This window comes from Hyperolius riggenbachi, chromosome 7 (genome assembly GCF_040937935.1).
Source record: "Hyperolius riggenbachi isolate aHypRig1 chromosome 7, aHypRig1.pri, whole genome shotgun sequence".
Taxonomy (NCBI): Eukaryota; Metazoa; Chordata; class Amphibia; order Anura; family Hyperoliidae; genus Hyperolius; species Hyperolius riggenbachi.
The window spans coordinates 278,779,516-278,805,987 of NC_090652.1; the positions used below are offsets into that span (position 1 = coordinate 278,779,516).

Here is a 26,472-nt window from a genome sequence, read left to right on the forward strand (position 1 = left end):
TGTACATCCTGCATAGTGTGTCCTCTCACTTCTGTACAATTTCACAAAAGTGATTATATGAAATTGAAGTAAAGTTTTTTTAGGAACATTTATTTATTATAGAATCTATTTGTATTTAAGCTTAGGGCACACAGCGATTAGCGGCAGGCTTTATTTAGCTATTTATATATTTATTTAAAAAAAAAAAAAAAGCTTGTGGAAATACCCCTAATTTCTAATACAAATATGTACAAATATTTAATATTTAATCTAATAATTACTCATAGTTCATCTAAATAAGCACCACTGCTCGAAGTGTATCTACAGACTACATCAAAATAGGTTAACGTGATAACGTAATAATAATGATTATATTGTTGTACTATTTTTTATACTATAGTAGTATGCATATTGTGTTATGGTACCAGTAGATTGAGAAGTCTTCTCTTTTTTGCAAACCTAGGCACTACTATTGGCCTGAGGAAGCAGCTCAGACCCGCAAAACGCGTTGCCTGTGCTATCACTAATAAAATCTTTACTTGTTATGACTTTTTCCTTTTTCAACTGCTTTTAAACGCTTTTATTACATACCAGAGCATCTCTTTCACCTAAATAGTGTCGTACACAATATCAGACACACAGACCAACCCCCCCCCCCCCCTTCCCATCCAGCTACTGATTGGGAGGAAATTCAATCCTTGATTAAAGTTCCCCTTTTAAAGTGAACCGGAGGTGAGAGGTATATGGAGGCTGCCATATTTATTTCCTTTTAAACAATACTAGTTGCCTGGCAGTCCTGCTGATCTATTTGGCTGTAGTAGAGAACTGAATTACACCAGAATCCATTCAAGCATGCAGCTAATCTTGTCAGATCTGACAATATTGTCAGAAACCCCCGAGCTGCTGCATGCTTGTTCAGTGTCTATGGTTGAAAGTATTAGAGGGAGAGGACCAGCAGGGGAGCCAGGCAACTGGTATTGTTTAAACGGTAATAAATATGGCAGCCTCCATATTATTCTCACCTTGGGTTCCCCTTTAAATTAACTCTTCTCCTGACTAAAAAAAAAAAAAAATCATAATTCATTTAGTCATCTCTGGCTCTTTGTGATCCTGCATGCCATATGTGTCTGTCAATCATGGCTTCTTACAGCTTCTATGCAAGTCAATAGATGTATGGCCAGGCACCTTTAACTCCATACAATCACACGTGATTATTTTGGGCAATGAAAATCTATTATACGTAGTAACGTAGCTTATGGACCTTTGTTGATTTCAAGCAATTACACTGTGATCCTCATTAGCATGAACATTACATACACACATTAGATGGAAGGTAACAAATAGCTGATAATGGCAGTCTTAGCTGACAATCCTTCGCCTCTCTAATGTCTGTATAACATACGGTTGACATAAGTTATGGGTCCAACATGTTTGATGTTTAACGACCCCACCTGTCCATTACCTTTTAGGACACATCTTCATGGGGCTGCTGTTCTGTCAATTTTCAAAAAGCGAGCACCCATGCTAATGCAAAGTTGCATCCATATCCCTGTGCTGCACCATGCACAGCTATGGAGATTCAAATGCGTGGTGCGGAAAACTGCAGCATGCATCATTTCTTTTTGCGTGCAAGCGATTCAGATGCAGCCTCTTGAGTTCACATGCGAAAACAGCTGCAATTCTCAGCTAGTGGAAATAGGCCCTTACCAGTTGCTGAGAAACGTGGACACCGAGAGCCCAATATAGTTTAGTATGTACTGGAACTTGTTAAAGTGGAAAAGTAAGTACAGAAATATACTCACAAAACTGGGTTACCGTCCAGATAACCACTGTATAGGCAGGTGGGGAGTATTAGGCTACTTTCACAGTGGGACGTCACGTTTTGATGCAACGTTAAAGTCACATCACAAACTTACAACGCAACGCCCCAAAGTCGCACCTCAACTTAATAGCCCAGTATTGTCACATACAGTAGAGCATACAAGCAATGAAAATTATGCTTCCAGGTCATTAATGAGCATGTGCAAACAATCCAACGCAGCTAATAACGTGTATAACGCACAGCATGCAGCACTTTCTAATAATATTATGTAATAATAATATTAGAATATATTATAATAATAATATTATAATAATATTAGTACAAATGCAACGTGTGCACTGTTAGGGCCTGAGCCCACTAACGCAGTTGTATCCGCTTCTGTCCGCTTTTCAGCATCTGTAACATTGATGTGTAACTGAAAAGCGGACACAACTGCGTCAGTGGGCTCAGGTCCTGAATGTTGCACAGACTTAGCATTGCTGAGCGTAAAGGTGGCCACTAATGATCCAATCTATTTCATCCAATCTCACCATTTCTATCCAATATAAGGGAACTATCTAAATTATCCATTCAATATATTCACTCAATTTATCCTTCTACTACATAGATTTGGTAAGATTGGATAAAAAAAGATTGGATCATTAGTGGCTACCCTTATGGCGGGAATACACGGGTCGATCCGGCAGCCGACTAGCCGCCGGATCAACTCCAGCCGTGTCCCCGCTCGTCCCCGCCGGCGCTTCCTAGTCAGCGCTCGATTCCCTGCCATTGCCCGCCGGCAGGGATCGAGCAGGCGGGAGTCAAGCGGCTTGATCGGGCCAGTTGAATATTATCAGCTGGCCGGATCAGCTGGTCGATACAGACAGGTACAGAACATACTGTGTATCCCCAGCATTACTCTGCGTTTAAAACATTTTATAACGTGCGACTTTAACTTCGCACTGTGAAAGAGGCCTTAGACCTGTCCCCACTCAGGATTAAGAAGTCACTCTCTGTAGTTCGGAAAAAAGAGGCCAAATCCCCCACCATCAGGCCTGGACACTATAGTAGTACAGTTGTACAGAGACGCCAGAAGTGTAAGGCTAGTTTCACACCAGGACATTGCGTTTTAGGGGACGTTATGGTCGCATAACGTGCCCCTAACACAACGCCTGCTGCTCCCTGCTTTGGACGTCAGAGTGAGCCGCGTTGTGCAGCTCACTCTGGCGTCCGTGATGCCGTGATGCGTACTCTTGGACGCATGTGGCATCACGTGGTCCCGCCAGCCAATCGCCGCACAGAGCGGCCGTTCCAGGAAGTAAACACTGCACGTCACTGAGTGCAGTGAATATTAATTAGCCATGTGCCCGGCCGCTCTCCCCTCCTCCCCAACATTACTGCGCATGTCCAAGCAGTCTAACGCGGCTCTGCCGCTTACAAAGTACTGCATGCAGTAAGTTGACTTATGGCGCAGCGTTACTGTGTAACGCAACGTGGGCACTGTGAACAGCCCATTGATTTTTCATTACTGAGCGGTGGGCTGCGTTACAGGCTGCTCTAACCTGCGCCTGTAACGTCCCACTGTGAAACCAGCCTAAAAGATTATATAAAAAAAAAAAAAGTGTCATTTCAACAAACAATTTATTTACAACCAGACTCCAGAAAGGTGCTCCAATAAATTTCTTGCTGAAATAACAGCCGCATCGTGTGTCTAACTTTGGGGAGGCAAATCCACCGCTAACCCCCCCATATTTTTTAAAATTGTATAATCTTTTACACTTTTGGCACCTCTGTACCCTTACCAGTTGCTGGCGCGTACGTTAAAAAGGGGCGCTGGGAAAAAAGGGCGCCGGGTTTTTAACGATAAGCATGGATAACGTTTAAAAATGTATTGTACTGTATTTCGTTTAAAATTAATGTTTTATAAAGTTATAAATCATTAAATAATGTGCATTAAATCGGCAATTGTAAAAACGTTAATCTTTCGTTTAAATAGTGAAACGTATAATAACGTTTAAAAAAAAAATACTAAGTAACCCTCCCTGTACCTACCCCTAACCCCTAGACCCCCCTGTTGATGCCTAAACCTAAGACCCCCCCTGTTGGTGCCTAAGTAACCCTCCCTGTACCTACCCCTAACCCCTAGACCCCCCTGTTAGTGCCTAAACCTAAGACCCCCCTGTTGGTGCCTAAACCTAAGACCCCCCTGTTAGTGCCTAAACCTAAGACCCCCCTGTTGGTGCCTAAACCTAAGACCCCCCTGTTAGTTTTTTCGTTTAAAAATAATGTTAAAAAAATGTACTGTTTTTCGTTTAAAAATAATGTTTTAAAAAAAATATTGTACTGTTTTTCGTTTAAAAATAAAATTTAAAAATGTATAAATCATTAAATAATGTGTAATCATGAGAAACAGTAATAAAACATTAAGTCTCCGGGCGCCGCTTTTAAAACGTTATTTATCTCCGGCGCCCTTTTTTCCTATCGGGCGCCCATTAAACGATATTTATTATAGGAGTAAATGGCGGCGCCCGATTTGTCCACTAGCCTCAGGCGCCCGAATTTACTGTTTCCGTTGCTGGCAGTCCTGCTGATCTTTCTGGCTGCAGTAGTGTCTGAATCACACTCCTTAGGGGCCATTTCCCGTTTTCCACGGACAGTTGAACTGTGTGCTCAGCAAGCAGTTGCCAGGCAGCAGTGAGCAGTTACCAAGCAGCAGTGAGCAGTTGTGAGAGTTTGAGAGGCTTTTCACTGCCTATCAACTGCCCATGTAAATGAGGCCTAAAGTAAGCATACAGCTAATCTAGTCAGATTTTGCCAGCATGCTTGTTCAGGGTCTAGACAAAACAACATTTATATCATGCTTTTCTACAGGCGGGCTCAAATCGCCAGAGCTGCAGCCACTAGGGCGCACTCAGTAGGCAGTTGCAGTGTTATGGAGTCTAGCCCAAGGACTCCTTACTGAATAGGCGCTGGTGGCTTACTCAACAGGAAGAGCCAAGATTTGAACCCGGGTCTCCTGTGTCAGAGGCAGAGCCCTTAAAGTGAACCCAAGGTGAGAGTTATAGGGAGGCTGCCATATTTATTTCCTTTTAGGCTTTGTTTACATTATAAATCGCCAGCCCTATTGCAAGCGCTGAGTGATTTATACTGTGATTTTTGAAGAGCTTTTCCCAGCGATTTGCGCTTTTGCTCAACGATTATTTTTTTCACTTCCTGACATCAGTCAAGAAGTGAACTCTTTAACCCGGAAATGAATAGATACAATGTATTTATTCATAAAAGCACTCAGGAAATTGCTACACAAAGAGCTTTTTCAAGCGCTTTGCAATTTCCCTATGCATTCCATTGGGCAGAAAACAGTACAGGCAGCGCGTTTGCGATTTCAAAGAAATCGAAATGCTCACATGTGAACACTCTCATGGGAAAACATTGCACATACGCTTTTAAGGCGATTTTGAAAATAGCCAGTGCTTTAAAAAAAAAATGGAAATGCTCATAGTGTGAACGAGCGGACCTGAACTCAGAACTAAAAGATACGCAACCGATAATAACCTTGAGACCCCATTCACACTTACAAAATGCAAAACGCAGGCGATTTTTGCCAGCGTTTTGCAGGAGTGATTTCATGTGGAAAATTCACAACACTGCGGCGAATTTGGCGCGAACGCCTTTAGCGCTTCTATAGCACTGAAACGCAATCGCCTGGAAATCGCCTGAAAATGGTGCAGGCGACACGTTTGCGTTTTGTGTTTTTGCCCGTTTTGGGGCGATTTGCGGCGATTAGCACAAATCGCCCAAGTAAGAACGGGCCCATAGGGTTTCATTACGCTAGCGCTTTTAAAAAGCGCTAGCGTTTGAGCATTTTGCCGACATCGCAGCAAAACGCTCTAGTGTGAATGGGGCCTTAAACAAAAAACATTTCTTTGTTACACCCAATACGAATCCTAATCTAAATCTGCACGGTTTCCACTTCCTGATTCATGGAAGCAGACATGTTGTTTACAGCCTGTGCTTTCAAATGCCTTATCTGCCATCTCTGTTATAGGCAGTCATGTGACACAGGGGAGAGATCAAATTACAACTTGTGATTAGACACAAATGAGGGGGAATTAAACAGGCTAAACTCTCTAAATACATACAGGGTGCATTTCTCTATGTATTCTTCAGTCCTGTGCAAGAGTTCAGGTCCACTTTAAGCAATACCAGTTGGCCTGGCTGTCCTGCTAATCCTCTGCCTCTAATAATTTTAGCCATAGACCCTGAACAAGCATGCAGCAGATCTGGTGTTTCTGGCATTATTCATAAACCACAACAGAGACCTGATTTGGAATATAAACACAATATCTTGTAAGGAGGACTAAGGGCTCGTTCCCACTATCGCGAATCCGCATGCCTCCAATGCATGCGGATTCGCACATGTAATGTGAGTGGATGGGGCTGTTTCCACTCCTGCGGTGGCGTTGTGCGTTTTTTGTTGCGGAGAAAAAACGCACAAAAGAGGCAACGATTTCGCCTGCGTCGGGAATCCGTGCGAATCGCCGCTAATGTATTTAATAGTAAAAACGCATGCGGTTTTTACATGCGTTTTTGCGTGCGATTTCGCACCTTTTCCAATTTTATTTTGCCCTGGCAGTGCCATGGTTAATTTCGCATGGCACCCTGCCATGCGAAATCGCACGCGAAATCGCGGGTAAAAACGCATGTGGAAACGCATCCGCATGCGTTTTTACAAGCGTCGGAATGCGGCCGAAATCGCGTCGCTACAGTGGGAACGAGCCCTAAAACTTTTAATAAAAATGCTACGTGCAAAAGTTCAAAATGTGCTAATGTGCAAAAATAAGTTATATACAATTAAACAAAGCATTGGTATAGCGTGTAGGCTATTAGCAGCTGATCGCCTACACGCTATACCAATGCTCTGATTAATTGTATATAAGGTTATACCTTTATGTACCTATATCCCTAACATCATTGGTCAAACATCTGGTTCTTGCGGCAGCTCATTATTAATGTTTTCAACAGTTTATTATTAAAAGTCAAGTTTTAGTCCTCCATACAGGATATTATTGTGTTTATAGTTTCTGGCATTATTGTCAGATCTGACAAGATTAGCTGCATGCTTGTTCTTGGTGTGATTCAGACACAACTGCAGCCAAATAGATCAGCAGGGCTGCCAGGCAACAGGTATTGTTTAAACGGAAACAAATATGGCAGCCTCCATATCATGCTCACCTCTGGTTCACTTTAACCATGACACTATCCAGCCACTGCTGCAAGTTTTAGAAGCAGAGGATCAGAAGGACTGCCAGGCAACTTGCATTGTTTAAAAGTAAACAAATCTATCAGCCTCCATATCCCTCTCACTTCAGGATTCCCTTTAACCATTAGCCAGCAAATATATCAGATTTGCTTTATTGATGGGCAGCTCGCACCAACACGTTTCCACTTTTAAAAGGAATTTAAGCGGCCTTGAAATCACTTTCACTTTAAGACATGTTTGCAGAGCTCCTGGCATCTCCCATGGCTATTGGAGGGTGGGGTTATTACAGTCCCTAATGAGGGAAATGCACAATTACATCTGCATAATGTAAACAATGCTCCCTCCATGGCCCTTGGCTATGAAGCCATTAGCCTGATGGAGTTACTCTATCCATATCTCTACTTATCAGCAGTACTATTTGTCTTATCAGCAGCAAACATAAACTTGCTGGCAATCACTGCATTATAGGCCGATCCAGCTCTGTTCCAAAGTAAACAGGGAGTGGTAGTAAAAGGAACTACATGATTTTCAGTCCATTTCATTTATATTTCAGTCTCAGGGCTGAAACCCACTACAGCGTTTTTTTGAGCGTTTAGGGAGCGTGATACATCGCTAGCGATTTCCCTAAATGCTCTACCAATGTAAATGAATGGTGCAAATTCCACAGAAGCGATTATGATTAGCAAAATCGCAAACAGGACATGCATCATTTTGTTAGCGTTTGCGCTTCTATGTAAAGTATATAATCGCTGGCGTAATCGCTCATCACAACCTACACGGAGCGATTTTGCTAGGGTTTTAAAGTTACTGTACACTAACAAAACTAAAATTAATTGAAAGGACCAATCAGACTTTAAAACGCTAATCACTAAAACGCTACACAACCACTGACAAATTGATTACACTTTTTAAAATCGCTCCCTAAAACGCTCATGAAATCGCTTACTTATGCTCATACAAAACGCTAGCGATTGCGATTAGCGATAGCTTTTTGTAGTGGGTTCCAGGCCTCAGATGCTGGAAGTAGCAGTATCCATAGTATGGGCTGATTTCCACTGAAAAAATTGATCGCACTGCATTTTTATTGCATTTCTCCCATTTTCCACTTCAGCAATAGCACCGCAACCTAACAGGTGCAAATGCAGAGCGTTTATGAGTCGCAACAAGCGGCAAAATATGTTCAACTGGTGAAGCGTGAAAAAAATTGCGTAGCGGCGTAACATTCCAATCACACGTGAAACGCAGCAGGCGCAACATTTGCAAATGGAAAAGAAAATCACTGAGTGGTTTCCATTATTTAAGTACTAAGCGTTTTGAGATGATTGCAAAACCGCACTCAGTGGAAAATAGCCCTACTGGTTACTATATCAGCCATAGATAGCAGAATAGAGAAATTAATGGGGTTAAAAGGTATCACTGGAAACATATTTGAGAGCTGGTAAGTGTTGGGCGTTTTTTGACACAATTTTTTTTGCGATTCCCCGCACTTGGGTGGGCGGTGTGTTTTTGTTAAAAGCACTTTTCTAAGCGCTTTTTCAGAGCGTTTTTTAAACCTTTGACCCGGAAAAGTATAACTACAATGCATTTATTTTTAAAAACGCAATCGCTGCACAAAGCAATTTTGTGAGCGTTTGCGTTTTTCCTATATCTTCTATTCAGGGCAAATCGCCCTGAATGGTACATGCAGCGCTTTTGTCAGTGGCAAGCAAACGTAACGCCCCAATGAGAACTCTCTCATTGAAAAGCATAGTGTAAGCGCTTTTAGGGCGATTTGGACAAATCGTCTGCGCTTAAAAATTCCCCCAAAAATGCCTATAGTGGGAACGAGCCCTAAGAGCTTTTTGAAGCTCTTGCTGATGTAATGCGATGTGTATGTTCTCACTTGAGCAATGATTGTATTAAAAAAAAAATCGCCCATAGCATTGCATCAGCAAGAGCTTTTCAAATCACTGGCACTTAAAAAGCTCTTGCAGTGTGAACCAGGCCTGACACATTTTATTAAACTCATCAAACTCATCGTACATCTAATATACTGTATTTCAATGGCAACTTTTTTTTTTCTTTTTTTAGGCCTAGTTCACAGTAGGACGTTGCGTTTGATGCGACGTTAGTCGCAATGCCCCAAAAAAGTCGCAACACAACTTAATGCCCCATTATCGTAGCATACAGTAGTGTACACAGGCAATGAAAAGTATGCTTCCAGGTCATTACTGAGCATGTGCTAATAACGTGTATAACACACTGCATGCAGCACTTTCACTTAACGTGCAGCGTTAGTCACCAACGCAACGTGTGTGCACTGCGAATGGGGCATTGATTTTTCATTGCAGTGAGTTATTCTGCATTAAATGTTGTTTTAACGTGCGACTTTAACGTCCCACTGTGAAAGCGGCCTTAACGTTCTCCTTCCTTCTAGATTTTACACTTTTTCTGCATTTCAAAATCAAGCAGCAGGTCTGCTTTTTGCAAGTGTGGATTCGTGTGTAATGCAAGTCAATGGGAAAGCAGAAAAATCGCATTTTGTGTAAATCACATCAGATTTTGACGTTCGTTCGATATATGCTCATGAAAATGAACTTCATTGGTAAGCACCGAAAAATTGCAATCTGAAAATTTGCTTTTAAATACACACAGAAATTTGCAAGACCACAGAGAAAAAAATCTAAGCAAACAGACACAAGATATGCCAACATAGTTTAGCAGAACAAATGTATTTACATACTCCAGGGAGAAATGCAACGCGTTTCGCAGGACTGACCCCGCTTCATCAGGCAATAGGTAGGAGTAGGTATAGGGCAGGTCTGTAGCTGGGCCAAGCGCCTCTGCCAAGGAACACTGTCTTCATTGGTTAAATGTATCTAAAGCTGTTGAGGAATCAGTTCTGTTGCTTAGACGATCTTGATAACATCATGCCTAAGGAAGCTAATGCTGGGAATACACGGTTCGTTTTTGCCTTCGTTTAAACCTTCGATTCGTTCGGTAAACGAATCGAGTGTTGAAAACGTATGTGAAAATAGTCATAATCTCATTATAGTTTCGATTAATAGACCCCAAAAACGAACGACTAGTAATCGAACATGTTTGATATTATCTCTCTTTATCCATCTAATCGAGCCATTGGTAGGCTTCATGGCTGTTCAGATCGATTATATATTCGTTTATGCTAGTCCGTCCCTGTAAAAAGGGATTTTCGTTTCGTTTCTTTGCAGCCTTCGATCATTGGAAAAACGAAACCATCAGAATCGAAAAAAAAAACGAAACCGTGGGTGGTGATATTAACCGTATGACCGATTATTTCGGGATCGAAAAGGACAAAAGGCACAATCGAAACGAAGGTTTAAACGAAGGCAAAAACGAACCGTGTATTCCCAGCATTAGAATACATGTAGTTGGCCAATTAAATGGTACGTGTCACCTGCCACACCAGTTTTCTTTCACTCTTTTGTCTGGAATGTGAAACATTTAAATTGCTTTTAAAAAGGTTTCAAGGTGATGTGTTAAAAGTTGAATTCCCCTCCCACAAAAAACAAACAAACCCTAGTAGTGTATTAGCGCTGCAGAAATGCAATTTAATGTTCTTACTAATTCAATTTAAGGCCTCGTTCACACATCATACGCTTTCCCCTGTGCATTTGGGCAGCACGTATGACGTGCGACACGCAACAATGGCAGGAGTGCATAGACAGCACTTCTGCCATTCCCATCATATGGGTTGCGCAGCATTGCCATGCGCTATCGCACTGCTGCATGCATTTTTGGGGAATCACTGTGCTGACCCACTTTTTATAGTGAATGGGATCACCGGCGCCGTGCAGATGGCATGCGATCATACCCCTTGCGTTCCGATCGCACGGCCATCTGCACTGAATTATGTGAACAAGGCCTTAGTTTACAGCCCACTACACAATCCCAAAACCCAATTGTTAGCAAAAACTTTACTTTTTTCTAGCTTGGAATCTGTACTTTGTGTTTTAGTTAGCCCAGGTATTTCCTCTTTCTGTATGATTTATGCTCAACAAGAAGCAGAGGATCCATAGCTACTGTAGTGTGACCTTACGGATGTTCCACAGCAGACTATTCATTGTGACTTCCAGGCATTCTGAGGAATTTTTAGAACCATTATTTGTTTTGTAATCACAAGGACAATACAGTGAACTCTCAGTATGAAAACATGTTTGGTATTCTAGCAGGCCGCCCCCTACTTACCAACATGTTCTGTTCCAGGAGATTGTTTGTAAGTTGAATTTGCTTCTAAGTCAAGTCCTGTATTAATGCAGACCTGAACTCAGAACTTCTTCTCTGCAACAGCATAATATTCTTCAGTGGACCTGAACTCTTGCACTGGACATAGGGAAAACATAGAGAAATGCACACCGTGTATGTATTTAGAGAGTTTAGCCTGTCTAATTTCCCCACATCTGTGACTAATCACCAGTGTAATTTGATCTCTCAGCTGTGTCAGCTGGCTGCTTCAGCAGAGCAGCTTATTTGTAAACATTGGGTGTTAACCCCATATCTGCTTCCATGAAAGCAGGAAGTAGACACTGCAGTTATTGCAGGATTTGCCTCAACGCTAACAAAGAAGTGTTTTTCTTTAAAGGTTATTGTGCTGTTGCTTATCCTCTAGAGCAGAGAGGAAGTTCTGAGTTCAGGTCCGCTTTATACAGAAGCACAGCTTTGTGGAAGTACCTCGCCTGGCTGGCAGTGCTCAGGTAATGGCTCTGGGGCAGTGAGCAGACAGGAGGAGGAGTCCCACAGATGACACATCCAGCAGGTAACCCGAGCCGGTGACAGGAGGACAGGGGAAAGCGGCCGTGACGCAAGGCCTACTTCTCCCACTATAAGATATCCTGCAACATAAAGCACACACGTAACACTCTGTTCTCCAGGCCCAAAAGGCATCTTCCTCTCCTAAACCTGCAGAGGAATGAAATTCATATTCAGACCTGTAGAACAATAAAAGAAGCTTCTGGCAGCCTGGAGGGGAGTTGCGTCAAATAAAATGTATACATTTAGAATCTTTTTCCTTCCCACACAAGATGCCTGTTTTTTCTTCTAAAAGTGGCCACTGCTGTACTAATTTTACTAATCCCACCAATCAAATAATGGTGTGACTGAGGCGCTCAGGGGCTGGGATAGGATTATGTAGTTCTATGTAATTCTGCAGACCTTGATAAACCTGTCGTATGTTATACCAAAGTAGGAGAAAAAAAAAAAGTTCTAGCGAAATGAAGACTAAAAACTTTCCCACAATGCTCCTGTGAGCAAAGCCATGCCTAGCACAGGTCCGCTATCAGGACTACTGCCTGCAGGCATTTATTAACAAAATGTAATGGAAATAAACCAATCAATTTGCGCTGCCGGCTATGGCCTATATGCCTCTAGGGGATTTGTCACCATAGGGTCATCCCTCTTTTACAAGCTGCAGCAATCCCTGGTGTCATCATGGTCTAATCCACTGGTGTGTGCGAGACAACACAAACGTATTGTGAAAAGGACCCTTAGGGCCCGTTTCCACTTATGCGGATTCCGCAGAGTTTCCCCGCAGGCAAATTGCGCGGGGAAACTCTGTCATAAGGAATATGGTCTCGCCGGCCGAATCGCTTGCAGTAGCGATGTGGCAGGAACCCCCACAGAATTCGCTCAGGAGGCAGCGAATCCCATAGCTGTGCATGGTACGGCTGATGGGATTCTCCTACGATCCCGCACACCCGGAAGAGCAGACGCGCGCCGCTCAAGTGGAAACGAGCCCTAAGGGCTCAGTTGGGGATCATTTTGCTAAATATATAATTAGGGAAGAGACCCAAGTGTACTGAACTGTAAGTGAGCATCCCAGAGGTACTGCCTCTGCCTGTAAAGCTTGAGGTCAAGATTTAACTGCCGGGTCAGGAAAAAAACAAAAACAAATAATTTATACTGTCTGTCCTTGTATTATATAGTCTGTGGTGGGTTAAGCAACTGTCAACTGCAAACCTATTTGTCCAAATAAAATGGGTTCTGAAAAATATTATTCAGAGGTACACACCATAAATCACCATGAGACAGGAATTAAAGTGGGAAAAAAAACACAGAACTTCCTCTCTGCTCTAAAAGATTAGCCAAAGCATAATAAAAAAACCTTTATGTAAAAAAAAATAAAAATTCTGTATTACATTTTATGGAAATCCTAAGAAAAAAAAAATACACCCTGAAGTTTTACTTGGTTTCACTTTTGCAGAAGGCACTGAAAGGGTTAAGCCTCTGTGTTTGCTATATAGAGAGCTGCCTCAGCACAGCTCTCCTGCAGCCTCTTCACAGTTGCTGATAATGCTGGATACACACGGTGCGTTCGCGCACTCGATTTCCCGCTCGATTCCCGTCGATTCGTTTATTTCCAACATGTCCGATTTGGATTTCGATGGATCGTTAGGTCGATTCGCATGCAAAGTATGCCGAATCGACCTAACGATCCATCGAAATCCAAATCAGACATGTTGGAAATAAACGAATCGATGGGAATCGAGCGGGAAATCGAGTGCGCGAACGCACCGTGTGTATTCAGCATAAGAACTACTGGTAATTAGACAAGGTAATCTGCTTAAAGTGAGTCTGAAGCCATTTGAAAAAACAAACAAACAGAAACAGTCTGCTCGTTCCAGCTCAGGATCTCCCGAACACGCGTGGCTCTGTACTGCGCATGCACAAGTGCATTGGAGAGCACGCTCACGCATACACAGGACGGAGTTGCTCGTCTTTGGGAGCACTCAGGCTCTGAAAGACTTCCAAAGCCTCTCACAGCGGCAGAGAGCAGTCTCTGACCCATTAGTCAGAGACTGCTAACGGGAGATCTGGAACGCGGGGACCGCGTGGACCATGAAGTCTCTATAGGACCCAGAACCTTCCCTCTCATTAGGCAAGTATCTGTTTGGGCTGGTGCACACCAAGAGCGGTTCTGAACCTTTTTAAAACCGCTTGCGGGGTGTAAAGCGCTTAGCTAATGTATTTCAGTGGGCTGGTGCACACCAGAGCGATTTGTTATTTCCCCAAACTCAAACTCGGGTCCTGCAGCATTTTTGCTGATTTCTAAGGCGATTCTGCCTCAATGTTAAGTATAGGAAAGTGGAAAAATGCTCTAAAAACCGCTAGAACAGATTTTCCAAGCGTTTTTGTTACAGTAGCTGTTCAGTTACAGCTCTACTGTAACAAAATATAAAAACGCTACACAAAAACGCTCCAAAACGCTAGGCATGTTTAGAAAATCGCTCCAAATATGCCTGGAATTGCTCTGAAAATCGGCTTCAAAAACCGCTATTGTTCGCAGATCCGCCAGCGGTTTTTGGTGTGCACTGGCCCTACGTTTGTTTTGTTTTTTTCCAAATGGTTTCAGACTTCCTTTAAACAAACACAGAACACATAGAAATGAAATTCTTCAGCAACTATATGTGGGATGAAGACTTTTCATGGCGTGCTGTGCTAGAGTTCGGGTCCACTTTACACACAAATAAATAACTACTGTAAATAAACAAACGACTCCAATCAGGATGTAAACTGTCAGTTTTATTTTGTCCTTTGACAATTTCAGATAAAGTACCATGCAATCTGCCAGTGTATGGAACATCTGTCCTAGCAAGAGCTGGAGATCGTGCCCTGGGTGAGATCCACGCTGCACTGTCGCCACACTTCAGAATAGGTCACAGATCCGTCCATTGGCAGAAGCACAAGAAAAAGTCTCTATTTTACCACTTGCTCTTTGTTCTCAAAATGTGTTCTTCCATATCAGAAAATCAACTGAGACTTATTGTTCCTACAATGGATGCTACAATACAGGTACACAATACGCACGCCACAATGCAACATATACAGCGCTACAAAAAGCTTTATCTATCCTCCAACAGTGAACATGGAAACATTCATGGGAAAGACATAAAAAAAAAAAAAACACAAAAACGTACGGTTAACAAACAAAAATGTCCAGAAATATTCACAACAGGGGAAAAAAAATTCAATAAAATAATTTAGATTACAAAAAAAAAGAAAAAAAAGAAACAGTCTTCAGAAATATAAAGACCCTGTAACAGATGTGTGATAACATTCCACAATGTCAATTTAGCATATTTAAAAGTAACCGGAGGTAAAAGACATATGGAGGCTGCCATATTTACTTCCTTTTAAACAATACCAGTTGCCTGGCAGTCCTGTTGATCCTTCTGCCTTCAGTAGTGTCTGAATCACACACCTGAAACAAGCATGCAGCCAATCGACAGATTTTTGACAGAATCATCTGATCTGCTGCGTGCTTGTTCAGGGTCTATGGCTAAATGTATTACAGGCAGAGGATCAGCAGAAAAGCCAGGCAATGAGCATTGTTTAAGAGAAAAATAAATATGTCAGCCTCCATACGTCTCTCACCTTGGGTTCCCTCAAAATCAGAACTGCTTCAATAAAAACAGATCGTATCAGTCAGTACAAGGAGGATCCAATGAGGATGGTAGCCCATCAAATTCATTTCAATGACCCCGGTTATATCATACCCAAAACAACATGGTGAGCTTTTAAAAACACACTGCAGGGCCCATTACGGTGCACTACAAGACATGGAACCTTCCTTGCAGTGTTTATCATCTCCACACAACGCTGGTAACAACACAGTGTCCATGAGTTGTGCTAAAACTCTGTCCACCTGAATGGATGATGTCAACAAAGCCTAAAACAGGGGAAAGGAACCTATGGCTCGGGAGCCAGATGTGGCTCTTTTGATGGCTACATCTGGCTCACATACAAATTGGTGGGTGTTGATTCACTAAGCTACACTGCTCAAGCAGCGCAGCTTAGTGTGGCAGCGCAAGTAAAATTTTCAGAGTATGCACGCTACTGCTGTAGCATGCACTACTAACTTACTCGCGCTCCCCTAAAAACTAACGGCCGCTCCACTTTCTTGGACGAGATCCCCGCACTTTGATTGGCCCAATAGGCTGCCTGTCACGTGACAGGCAACCTATTGTGTCAAAGTGTGGGGATCTCGTCCTACAAAAAGACTCTACCCCCAAGTCAGCTAGCTAATTGTACAAGCTGTTAGTCTGTATTTCTCCTGTCTGGCTCTCTGAGAAATTGCTGATGTTGAAACCCAAGAGAAGCTGAAGACATGTCTGACACTTCCGCTGCACGCAGGATCAACTGTATACACAACACCATGGCAACAGGGACGAGAGACCTCTGCTGCGCATGCACACTGTGCCAGTTTGAAACATATTGTATGGCTCGCACATAACTACATTTTAAAATATGTGGCTTTTATGGCTCTCTCAGCCAAAAAGGTTCCTGTCATGTATGGCATCTTTAATTTGGTTCCAGTGGCATCGGAGATACACGCCTACAACAAGCATGTGGAGAGTGGCGTCCTAGCGTCTGATCATCATGCATATTCTGGGACAGTGACTCAAACTATCCAAGGCAAGAGGAGCCCCACAACAGCTAGCTGAAAGAATCACCAATGGGAACAAGGGCTCGTTTAAATGGGCTTTCTGTCCTTGACTTATAGTCAACCTCCTTTCTACTAAAGCAGCTCTGGTTTATAACCCATCACTGAGACTGGACACAGGTGGCAATGTTGGTGAGCATGCTGTCAGGGAGAGTAGCCTCACTTAACATCACCCATAGCAACCATTCTCCCTCATACAACAGTAGAACCAAGGAGGAAGGGCCACATAGACTGTTGGTGGCACCAAGACCATTGTTTTCTTCAGGCACTTTCATAAATTAGTTTTATCGTGAAAATAAAAAAAAAACTCTTGTCTCAGATGGGTTAGATTTTATGTCAGAAAATCTGACTGGCTGATCAGATACTGTCATCTCACCTACCTCAACTGAGCCCAGTTGTCCAATAAGACACACAATTCATTACCAGGCCAAATGGTCAGACTGCAGATTTCACTTCTCTTAAGCAAACCAAAGCAAGCATCTGATTGCTGAGGTTATGAATTATGAGAAATGGATATATATGTATGTATCTATCTCCATGAAAAGGCACACATAATATGATTTAAACCCTGCAATCAATGTGGCTTTATAACAAACTAGATAGAAAGAAAAATGAGAGGAAGAAGTACAGTAAGTCAGTCAAGAGAGAGGGGTGGATTGCTATGGAATATGGTTGCTATGGGTGACATTCTCCTCCTGTAATTGTAAAAGAGAACCAATGCCTAGGATAAAGTCTAAATAGTCACAGCTTTGCACGGAGTGAGGCAGAGTTCAGTCATTCACTTGGTCTTTATAGAGAACCTCTGAGATTTCTCCTCCTACACTTGGGCCACCTTTGACTGGGTGAGAGTTGTCCACATGTTCCCATGAATAACTAGGGTTTGATGCCCTCTTCACCATTTATCTATCTGGATCCAACCCACCCATCCCTTTCCTATAGTTGCAGGTCTTGTAGATCTCTATACAGAAAAATAGGAAAATCCAGTTTAATTTGTGATTAACACAACCCATGTCTTTAAGACCTACAACATGCACCATTGGTGAGGCCCGAGGCCAGGTTTGGGTACCTCCTAGTCCTATCTTGTAGATTCTCCACTGAAATAAACAGCGACCTCAAGAGTTTGGTATTGTGCCGAACCCTTTCCAAGCCATTGTAGTGCCAGGAACTGTAGAGAAATCCCTGCCCAAGGTCCTGGGCCACAGCGAATCACCAAATGTCCACCTAGTTCCTATAAACCTATGCTGGATTCTACATTATGGGTCCGATTTAGGAAGGTTTGCATACCAGTTGGGGATCAGAGGCCACAAGCGATCCTACAAAGTTGAACTATTAGAAAAAGGAATGATTGCAAATCTCACTTGATTTCTGAAAGACTAGAACAAGGGTACTTAAAACGTTAGTAAGTTGGTGGGAATGCGATTGCAGTTAAATCCACACACCTACAGCAAGAACTTTTCCAGGTTGTCCAAGTTCTAGAAAAATAATTACTGCCACGGTTGCCTGGATGCTTCTACTATATCTCAAGCACTAACTTACTAACCTTTCAGCGACCCTAAAAGAGAACCTGAGGTGAAAGGGATATGGCGGCCGCCATATTTAGTTCCTTGTACACCATGCCAGTTGCCTGGCAGCCCTGTCGATCTCCTGTAATAAATAGTGTCTGAGTCAAAACCCTGGAACAAGGATATGGCTAATTCAGTAAAACCCGATCTGTTGCATGCTTGTTCAGGGTCTATGGCTAAAAGTATTAGAGACACAGGATCAGGAGGCCTGCCAGGCAACTGGTATTGTTTAAAAGGAAATAAATATGGCAGCCTCCATATCTCTATCACCTTGGGTTCCCTTTAAAGTGCTCTGATGTGACCCAGGCAAAGGTTGTAAACTTTTCACAGCGAACAGAAAATGAATAAATCTAGGCCAGGTTTGCAAGAATACGTATGTTCTCCGATGGTCTCCTGCCTGCGGAACCCAAATAACTCTGTATGGCCAGGGGGCCTAATTTATCACACACACACCTATTGCCTCCACTATCGCCCACTGCAGTACATAGGCAAGCTCATTCTCTTAACAATTTATTTGCATACATACCATAAACCGCAATCCCAGAATAAATAAACACAGAAAGTGCTACAAATAAATAAAACACAAAACCATCTCAAACAAAAAATTGGGGGGAAAAAAAAAAGATTGGGAACAAAAGTCATCACACAAGAACAATTTAGAATATCGCCTACACAGAAATATATTATACATTACAGGCCTGTCTGCTGATTCGTTCTCTAGTCTTCATAAATAACTTCATTCTCTAGCAATGAAAAAAGTAAAATCAGTCTTTTAAGATCCGTTTGGTAAGTAAATACATTTTCTACTCTGAGGACTGCCTTCCTGGCAGCTTCTCCTTGAGGAAAACCGGTTTAAACTGGCACATAAGGGTTAGAAGAAGGCATAAAATTCATCTTGGTACGATGTAATGATGTCGAGCTTATCGCAAGGGTAGCCATCTTGGCAGCGACAGGAAAGGCCAGTTGAATACATTCAATTTGCTTGGAATAAATGTATTCGTTGTATGCGCATTTCATGTGAGGGAATCAGTTCAAAAATGGAGAAAAAGTTCCATATGTTGTGTGGTAATCATTGCGCGGTATATCTGTGCCACCATGTTCATAGTTACAGATAAGATACAGCGTACAACCCTGCTGCCCTATCGATTTAACAACAGAAAAATAAACTGCTTTGTTTGAATTATGGATACAAATGTCACCTGGCTGTTGCCATAGTGATCAGGCTGCGGCCATTTTCATTAAGTTGAGGCCATCCTGAACAAATCCCTGTCTTGAATCGCCCTACATCCACACGTCATTCCTCTCAGATCAAATGCCCACCATGAAAAGTTTCAGACTGTTGAGGTTTTGGTAATCTGGTGTGACAGGATAGCAGCTAAGGGTGTACCTCATAAAGTAATGGTCTGAGGCCTAGCCTGAGGAGTCCTTTGGGTCAGGGGGAAGTGGGGGTGTGGTGAAATAAGGACAACCCAGGAAATGACGTTTCAAAAATCAGTGAACCATGATGGCAATACCAAGATAAGGTTCTGCTGTCTTGAAGGATTGCGGTGGAGGTTCTTGTTTCTTCGGGAGATATGTTCTGTATAACATGCCGGTTTGATAGAAGCATGACTCTGTACATTTCCTATTTCCACTCTGTATACCGACGGGCTTGATGAAGCAGAAATAAGGCGAGTTGAGGCTGGTTTCATGATTGCAGAAAGGTGCGATGACATGAGTACGGATGGCGAGCAGGAGGTTGGTGGCGCCACATGCTTAGCAATGATCCTCTAATCTGCGAGAAAGGAGAAAGCATGTAAAATGCTCAGCTCAGCACAACCTGTCTTTAAGCCACTATAAATACCTGCATATTGCAGTTGATACTGATGTCGTCTGACTGGGGAGGCAAAGTGTGCTTCCCAAAGTAGATATTTGTACTAATCAGAATTCACAATGTGAAAACATTATTATTTTTATTGTGTACTTCAAGCAAGCCGTTACCTTCACAGCTGATTTATACAGTTCATATCTAAAAGGAACCCGAGGTGAAAGACAGATGAAGGCTGCCATATTTATTTACTTTTAAAGTGAACCGAGGTGAGTGTGATATGGAGGCTGCCATATTTGTTTCCTTTAAAACAATGCCAGTTGCCTGGCAGCACCAGAAACAAGCATGCAGCTAATCTTGTCAGTGGTGACAATATTGTCAGAAATGCCTGATCTGCTGCATGCTTGTTCAGGGTCTATGGCTAAAAGTATTAAAAGCAGAGGATCAGCAGGACTGCCAGGCAACAGGTATTGCTTAAAAGGTAATTAATATGGCAGCCTCCATGTAACTCTCACATCGGGTTCACTTTAAACAATACCAGTTGCCTGGCTTTCCTGCTGATCTTTCTGGAGCATAATGTCTGAATCACACACCTGAAACCTGGACCGAATCTTTTTTTGCAATATATGCATGCTTGTTCAGGTTTAATGGCTGAATGTATTAAAGGCAATACATCAGCAGGACAGCCAGGCAATGAGCATTGTTTAAAAGGAAATATTTATGTCAGCCTCCATATGTCTCTTACCTTAGGTTTACTTTAAAGGACCACCATCGCTAAAAATTGTAAAATTTAAAATACATGTAGAGACATACAAACAAGAAGTGCGTTTCTTCCAGAGTAAAATAAGCTATACATTACTGCTTTCCTATGTTGTTGTCACTTACAGTGGGTGGTAAAAAAAATATCTGCTGGAATAGACGGGTTTTTGACTAGTCCATCTCTTTATGGGGGATTCTCAGTATTTAACTTATTCTTTACAAAAATCTTCCCTGGAAAGGATCTATACAAAGATTTGTGTCCTCCCTTAAAGAGACACTGAAGCGAAAAAATTTTTATGATATTATGATTTGTATGTGTAGTACAGCTAAGAAATAAAACATTAAGATCAGATACATCAGTCTAATTGTTTCCAGTACAGGAAGAGTTAAGAAACTCCAGTTGTTATCTCTATACAAAAAAGCCATTAATCTCTACGACTTTCAAAGTCGTGGAGAGGGCTGTTTTCTGACTTTTATTATCTCAACTGTTCCTTAACTATTTTCTTTTTCTCTGCTAGAGGAGAGGTCATTAGTTCACAGACTGCTCTGAAAGAATCATTTTGAATGCTGAGTGTTGTGTAATCTGCACATATTAGAGAATGATGCAATGTTAGAAAAAACACTATATACCTGAAAATAAAAATATGAGAATATTTTCTTTGCTGCTAATCTTCTAGTAATTATTCATAGTACACAACCAATTCACTATATCATATTTTTTTTCGCTTCAGTGTCTCTTTAAGGCGCGTACACACGCCTGATTTCTTCTAACGACAGACTGTACACATGAAGAAACTGTCGTCAGAACGGCCGCCCCGACCCACTGACGACCCATTGTTTGAAGAGATCAGGTGTGTGTACGCCCCTTTAGACATGTAATCCAGTGAGGAAGGTGATCCACACCAGGATTTGCTGTTCCCCTGAGAGGCGAGATCAGGTGGGAAATAAAAGGCTGATAAGCTCCACCTGGGATCAGCCTGATCTGGGGAAGCACACACCGGATCTGTGCTGGGCAAACAAAGGAAGCTTGAAAATGAACCAATCTAATCCTGCCAAGTTGGAATCTATTTGGGCCATTTTTAAGCTGCATACTCCTGCATCACTTCAGGCTTATTTGCCTCTCACTGACCATCACAATACAGAACCCTACATAATGTTCACCCATCTGATGGAATAACCCATTAATGTTACATTTGCCTGTGAGGTTACATTTGGCATTCCATCCAGCTTGTAGTATGAAATGGAGTCTAGGTTTGACTGGGGATACATATAAAATCAGCGCCGGGAGACTGGGGTGCAGGATACAGCCGGTATGGCTTATCCTGCTGCTGCACAAGTTCCTGGCCACGCTAAATACTATTCCCCCTCTAGGTCAACGTGTATAGTGGGGGAATGATGTGATTCGGCTTCCAGCTATTGCTAGCGGCCCATTTACAGTGCTTTAACCACTTAACGACCACCTAACGCCGATAGGCGGCGGCAGGTCGCAGTGGTGTTTCCGTTCCATTTTAGTTCACGGAGGGTGTCGATCGCGGCTCGCAGGCGAAATGTAAACACGCGGGGAAGAAATCCCGTGTTTACTTCCTACGGCAGCAGCGCCGTAAAGGAGATCGGCGATCCCCGGCCTCTGATTGGCCGGGGATTGCCGCTGTCTGATAGGCTGAAGCCTATTAGAGGCGGTACAGGATGGATCACCGTCCTGTGCCGCCCATGGAGCGAAGGGGAGGGAGGGAGGAATAGTGCTGCGGAGGGGGGCTTTGAGGAGCCCCCCCCGCTCGGCCACACAGAGCGGCGGCGATCAGACCCCCCAGCAGGACATCCCCCTAGTGGGGAAAAAAAGGGGGGGGGGATGGGAAGTCTGATCGCCCTGCCTAAAACCTGATGTGTGCTGCGGGCTGGAGAGCCCACGCAGCGCAGATCAGCCAAAAATCCCCTGGTCCTTAAGTGTTTTAAAAGTAACTTTAGCTACGACTTCTGACGGCACCAGAGTTACTCTGTGTGCGCTGCTATAGCTGTAATTCCTATTACAGCTTATGGTGGCACCGTCTGCGCCCAAATCTTCCTGCGCTGTGATTAAAGCGCTCGTTTGACTGGCTAATGGAGTAACACAATTAAAGGACAACTGAAGTGAGAGGGCTGTGGAGGCTGCCATATTTATTTTCTTTTAAGCAATACCAGTTGCCTGGCTATCCTGCTGATCCTCTGCTTTTAATACTTTTAGTCATAGACCCTGAACAAGCATGCAGCAGATCAGGTGTCTCTGACATTATTATCAGATCTGACAAGATTAGCTGCATGCTTGTTTCAGGTGTGTGATTCAGACACTACCGCAGCCAAAGATCAGCAGGGCTGCCAGGCAACTGGTATTGTTTAACAGGAAATAAATATGGCAGCCTCCATATTCTTCTCACTTTAAGTGTCACTTGTGTGAATAACAATATTAAACTCTTTAGATTTTTGAAAGAAGCCTGGGTTTAGCTACTCTTTGAGTAGCTACAAACGATATCACTGCCGGAAGCTTTTTATGATCTCGAGTCACTTTTTACTGCCTTTTGCAGATGTTGCTGTATATGTGACACTGGATAGTCCACAAGCTGTTTTTCAGTACAAGCCTCAACAAATATTGTTTGATACAATGACACACTGAATCTGCAGACATTACATTAAAATATTTCACAGAGGTTATGCCTAGACACACTTTCCCATTTACAGCTATTCAGGTTTTTTCTTTTAGATGCAATGCCAATTTACGTGTGTGCTGATACTGTATTTAAAGGGACACTGAAGTGACATGCTAGGATATACAGCAAAGTCCCTGTTACCTAGAATTCAGGTAACCGGAAGTCTCAACTCAACAAACCGTATATATGAAGGATAACAGACTTTATTTTAAAGGGGAACTGAAGATAGAGGTATACGGAGGCTGCCATATTTATTTCCTTGTAATCAATAACAGTTGCCTGGCAGCCCTGCTGGTCTATTTATCTGCAGTAGTATCTGAATAACACCAGAAACAAGCATGTAGCTAGTCTTGTCAGATCTGACTTTAAAGTCTGAAACACCTGATCTGCTGCATGCTTGTTCAGGGCCCATGGCTAATAGTATCAGCAGGGCTGCCAGGCAACTGGTATTGCTTAAAAGGAAACATGGCCGCCTCCGTATACCTCTTACTTCAGTTCCCCTTTAAAGGCTTCAAAGCTGCCAAAAGTCACTAATGGTGGCCATACATCAGGCGACTTAGCGGCCGATCAACCATCCAATTCGATTATTATAATCAAATTGGATGAAAATCGGTGCCGCCAAGTGCATGCCTGACCGACAAAGCAACCAATTTCGGGATGAAAATTGGTTGCATTCTCGATTGCGAATGCCGCAAGATGTTGCTGATCGGGTGTGCGGTGGTATCGGCGTGCAATTTCCCGGCGAACGCAACGAAACCCCCGACGCCGTCCGTTAATGTCAATGTCCCCCAGTGTAAAGTGTATACATTACAAGTCCGCGGCCTGCACTTGTCCCTCTGCTGCTCCAGACACATTCTCCTCTCCATACAGGCGCGCCCCATGTGGTTTCCTAGTAAGGGTGCACATATGATGTCACACACGCGCGCGCCCTTACTAGGAAACCACAAGGGGCACACATGTATGCAGAGGCGATCCCGGAGGCTGCGGGGTACAATCGGAGGCCGCGGAGTGGTAATGTATACACTTTACACTGGGTACGGGGGGGGGGGGGGGGGACATGGATATTAGGGGGGACACAGTGTAAGGGCAGCGAGGCAGATGTATGCTGCGCACAACGCCGATTCCTGAGAGCTTTCATGCTAAAATGAATTGAATCAGGAATCGGCTTGCGGTGTATGGGCAGTCAACAGATCTCTCGCTTATCAGATTCAAAGAGAGATTTGTCTCTCTTGGTCGAATCTGCCCATAATAGCTAGATGTATGGCTACGTTTCCTGATCCTCCAGTGCGGTCTAGCAGCCTTCCTGCTGAACCTAGCCGGTGTTGTGTCTGATTACGCTGCCTGTGGATTTGCGCTGCCCCGCATGCACAGTAGGAGACTGTACGGCCACATTTCCTATAGAATGATGCTGCTGGAGGTAAAATACGAAATATCTCCGCTCCCACACCTCTTACACTCCCCACATTTTCAGGGTAGGGAGGGGACCCCCAGAACGACCTCTATGCCAAATTGCAGCCCCCGAGACCCGCTGGTTCCCGAGATAGATTTATCTAATCTATCTCCTGAACCATCGGGTCTCGGGGGCTGCAATTTGGCATAGAGGTCGTTCGGGGGGTTTCCTCCCTACCCTGAAAATTTGGGGAGTGTAAGAGGTGTGGGAGCGGAGATATTTCGTATTTTATCTCCAGCAGCATCATTAACTTCACACTGAGCATGCGTGCTACTCAGTGTGGAAGGGAGCTTCCGGGCAGCGCAATCAGACATTACACCGGCTCCTAGTGGCTTCCAGCATCCGTGCATGCAAGTCAATGTGTCATGTGACCCGATGCTGGTCAGGTGACACTCCTGATTCCATGCACGGAGGAAGCCAGAAAGCTGCTAGAAGCCCGCTAGGTGGAGGAAGGTTGCTACAGACCGCTGGAAGCACGGTAAGTATTAAGGTGGCCACTGTCCAATTTCTAGCGAAAAATCATTTGAGCGATCAGATATTCTGATTGGATGTAAATAATCTCCATTGATGGGCACAATCGATTCTGAACGATTATAAAAATAGTCGTCCAATTTGATTTTGGTCAAACCAAAATTTGGATTTTCTAGTTGGTTGTGATGAATAGGAAGCAAAGATTGGTTCACTGATGATGTAGTGAATTATTTTTCTTCCGATCAGAATTTTCTGATTGCTCAAACGATATCGTTAGTGGCCACCTTTAGAGGGGGGGTTTGTGCTTTTTCAGCCGGTTTGAAGCACATGTATGCGGCATCAGGCGATCCCCACTGGTGCCAGATGCTTGGGACTCTGCTGTATCATAAATGGTTAAGATGACATGGGGCTCTAGGCAAGATATAAGATTTGGTGGATGCTAGCCCCTCCCCCCCCCCCCCCCCCCCGGCCCCTAGACTCTCTCCAGGCCCTAGGCAACTGCCCAGGATTGCCTTGTGGATGATCCGGTTCTGTGTACAGTCCCATAGAACTAGGCTGTGTTTTTTTCTCGCTCTCTGTAAGGTTACATTCGCAGTGGTGGGTTGCGATTCAACATAGCAACTGCTTTGTAACGCGGCTTGCCACACTGCAATGCACCACCTGTGCAACGTTCATAGTGTGGCGGGTGCATTGCGGCATTGTAACACACTGCTTGCAGTCAGTTACCGCAAAACGTGCGTTAACAGTGTCCATGAAGCATACTTTATATTTGACTGGAAACCTCACACTACCCAACAACGGCGCCCACTGTGAATGGAGCCTAAAGGTGGCCAAACATCAGGCGCCTATCAACCATCTGATTCTATTATAATCGAAGCGAATGAAAATCAATGCAGCCAAGTTCAAGCCCGATCAGCCCGAAATTGGTACCATTAATCAATCAGACATGCTGCCAGATGTAGGGCCGACTTGCTCAATCGGGTGCGCGACGAGATATCGGGATGAGTGACTAATGCGACAAAACCCCCGACACGGTTCCTCTCAATGTGTAATTTGCCCTCCGGGTCCTTGTCCGCCTCTGTCACAGTCCTTGGTCCATACACGCGGCCCTCCATTTTGCCGGAGTAATGTGGGCGTGCATGTGACGTCACACACGTGCTTATGTGTACGTCGGCAACCATGTGGGACACATGTATGGACCAAGGACGAAGCCAGCAGCAAATGTGGACAGGTAATGCATAATGC

At 43.5% G+C, this 26,472-nt stretch overlaps 1 protein-coding gene and 1 long non-coding RNA gene across 2 annotated transcripts in view; one reads left to right on the forward strand and one right to left on the reverse strand.

The window, feature by feature from the left end:
* The window catches only part of LOC137525070 (uncharacterized), an 88,490-nt gene that overhangs the window by 37,065 nt on the left and 24,953 nt on the right, over window positions 1-26,472 (forward strand). The gene's annotated exons all lie outside the window — the stretch shown is intronic.
* KIF5C (kinesin family member 5C) overlaps window positions 14,556-26,472 on the reverse strand; it is a 148,244-nt gene continuing 136,327 nt past the window's right edge. The window contains exon 26 of the mRNA XM_068245840.1: window positions 14,556-19,833. The gene's annotated coding sequence lies outside the window, so the exon portion shown is untranslated. The remainder of the gene's footprint in view (window positions 19,834-26,472) is intronic.